Source organism: Apteryx mantelli, unplaced genomic scaffold (genome assembly GCF_036417845.1).
Source record: "Apteryx mantelli isolate bAptMan1 unplaced genomic scaffold, bAptMan1.hap1 HAP1_SCAFFOLD_171, whole genome shotgun sequence".
In the NCBI taxonomy this organism is placed as follows: domain Eukaryota; kingdom Metazoa; phylum Chordata; class Aves; order Apterygiformes; family Apterygidae; genus Apteryx; species Apteryx mantelli.
In genome coordinates, this window is record NW_027118524.1 from 127,501 (window position 1) to 130,000 (window position 2,500).

The 2,500-nt window shown below is 80.2% G+C and overlaps 1 non-coding gene across 1 annotated transcript; it reads left to right on the plus strand.

The window, feature by feature from the left end:
* The first annotated feature begins 1,157 nt into the window (after positions 1–1,157).
* On the plus strand, positions 1,158–1,310 carry LOC136995880 (5.8S ribosomal RNA). The gene has a single exon (XR_010887400.1). It is a non-coding gene; the product is annotated as a 5.8S ribosomal RNA (ribosomal RNA).
* Positions 1,311–2,500: the final 1,190 nt, after the last annotated feature.

Sequence of the window (2,500 nt, forward strand, 5' to 3'; positions counted from 1 at the left end):
GGTTCTCGGCGGGAGAGCCGGGCGGGGGTTTAAAGACTCGGGCGGCCCGATGCGACCCGGGGGGCAGCCGGGTGTGCTGCCGGAGGGCCGGGGGGCCGGCGCGCGCGGGCGCCGTGCCCCCCCATGCCAGCCGGCGCGCCCCGCGCTCGCCCTGCGGGCAGCCGGGACGGAGAGGGGTACCCTGCCCCCTCTCTCCGCGGTCTGGTCTCGGCGGAGGGACGCCGCGCGGTCGGCTGGCGCCGGCCTGCCTCGAACGCGTGACCCCGGCGCGAGCGCGTGCTCTCGCCGGGACGGTGAGCCCCCACCCACCGCGGGTGGTGCGGACGCCGCGCCTCGGCGCGATCCGCTCTCCTCCCTGGCCGGGGCTCTCGGTCTGCCGCCGTGGCCGCTGGCGGCGGCGCCCTACCCGCCGGCACTCCGCCATCCGGCGCGCCTGCCTCGCTCTGCCCAACCCGGCTTCGCCGGGCGGCGGGCGGGCGGCAGGCGGGCGGCGGGGGCGGCCCCCCCCGTTCTCCGCGTGGAGACGGGGAGAGCGGGCGCCGTCCCCGTCCGTCCCGCCTTGCCCGCCCGCCCGCCGCCGGGCGTCTGTCCGCGGAAGGGACGGGAGAGCGCGTGGTGTCGTCCGGGAGGCTGTGTGTGCGCGCGCGCGGGCGTGGGCGCCGCCTCGGGGCCACGGCGGAGCCGGAGGCCGGCGAGGCGAGCGAGGAGCTGGGGAGCGCGGGGCCGGTGGGCCGCGGGCGCGCGGGCAGCGGCCGGTGCCGCTGCCGGTGGCGGCCGGGCTCCGACGCTGGGGGTCCGCGGGGAGCCGCCCCCTCCCCCAGCGTCCCCGAGGCAGGCGGCGCGGCCGGCGCGCTGCTCCCCGCCGGGCCGGGCCGAGCCTGGGCGCCTGGGCCGGACTCGAAGCGAGCAAAGGGTTGTCCCAGGTCGGGAGCGAGGGCTCCCCGCCCTTCTCGTTCGGGTTTTCCTTTTCCCTTTTTCCCCCCCCACTCTGTGCTCGTACGGTCAGCGGGGCGAGCCCCTCTCTCTGGCTCTCGGCCGTCCCTCGCTCAGCAGCCGGCGTCGGCGTGAGGAGGGAGGCGGAGCGGAGGGGGGGCCCTCAGGGGCTGCCGAAGGCTGCCCGGTCCCCCCGCGCGCGCGGCGGGGACCGAAACCGAGACAACTCTTAGCGGTGGATCACTCGGCTCGTGCGTCGATGAAGAACGCAGCTAGCTGCGAGAATTAATGTGAATTGCAGGACACATTGATCATCGACACTTCGAACGCACTTGCGGCCCCGGGTTCCTCCCGGGGCTACGCCTGTCTGAGCGTCGCTTGGCGGTCAATCGTCACCCCCGCTGTCGCGTTGGCGCAGCGGTGCCGCCCCTCGGGGGGGGCGCGTGGGGGGGCGGGGGAGGCGCGGCGGCGCCGGCGGCGGCGGTGCGCGGCGGCCTCGGCGGCGGAGAGTCGGCGGCGGAGCCGGGACCCCGGTGCGTGCACCGGCGGCCCCGGTCTTCCTGCCCGCCGGGCTCCGGCGCCGGGCCGCCCGCAGCGGCCGCGGCCGGCGTGCCTTGCCGCGCCTGTGCCCGCCCTCCTCGCCCTCCGAGCGCGGTGGCCACCGCTGCGCGGCGCGCGCCGTGCGGGGTGGCGCGGCTGGGGCGCCTCGCAGGCCCGTGCCCCGGGGAGAGGGTGCCTCCTCTTCCCCGCGCGGCCGGGCCTTCGTCCCCCTAAGTGCAGACTCGGGGAAACCCCCCGCTCCCGGAGCGCCCGCTTCGCGGAGTTCGTCCCGCTGGGGCCCCCCCCCCAGGTCGGGTGGGTTGCGGTGGCCCGGCGCGCCTCGTCGCCGCCGCCCGCCACCACCGCCAGTCTGGCCGCCGTCTGGGCTTCTCCTCCGCCACTCTCCCGGTGGTGCGCTGGTCCCCCGTTCCCCTCCGGGGTGGGGACGGCCGGCTGCCTTGCGCTTCCCTGCGCCCCGACCGCCGCCGGTGCGGCGCGCCGCCGGGCCGCCCCCCCTGCCCTCCCCGCGGCGCGCCCGCGTCCGTCGCGTGTGCCGAGCCACTTCCACCCGCCGGCTGGCGTCAGCCGCGGCGTTGCGTTGAGGCCGGCAGCGACGGCGCGCGGGTGCGGCGCGGCGGGGTGGCGGTGGGGGGCGGCGCGGGCGTGCGCGCCGCCGGGCGGCGAGAAGGGCGCGAAGGGGAGGGCAGGGCGCCGCGCCGTGCCGTGCCCGGAGCGAGAGCGGAGGCAGCGGCCGGGAGGAGGAGAGGCAAGCCCCCAGGCGGCGGAGGGCTGCGCGAGTTGCGTGAGCGGAGCGAGCGTGCGGCGGGGAGCCGGGCCCGGGGGAGGCGCGGACCTCGCCCTCCGGCCCCGCGCGGCTGTCTGCGGGTGGGGTACCGCGGTGGTACCGCACCGTGCTGCCGCGCGCGCGTGCCGGGGGGCACCCCCCGCTGGCCTCCCCCCTGCGCGGCGGCGACCCCGCGGGGGGTCGCCGCGCCGCTTCCCCCCCCCCACCCGCCGGCGGCGGTGC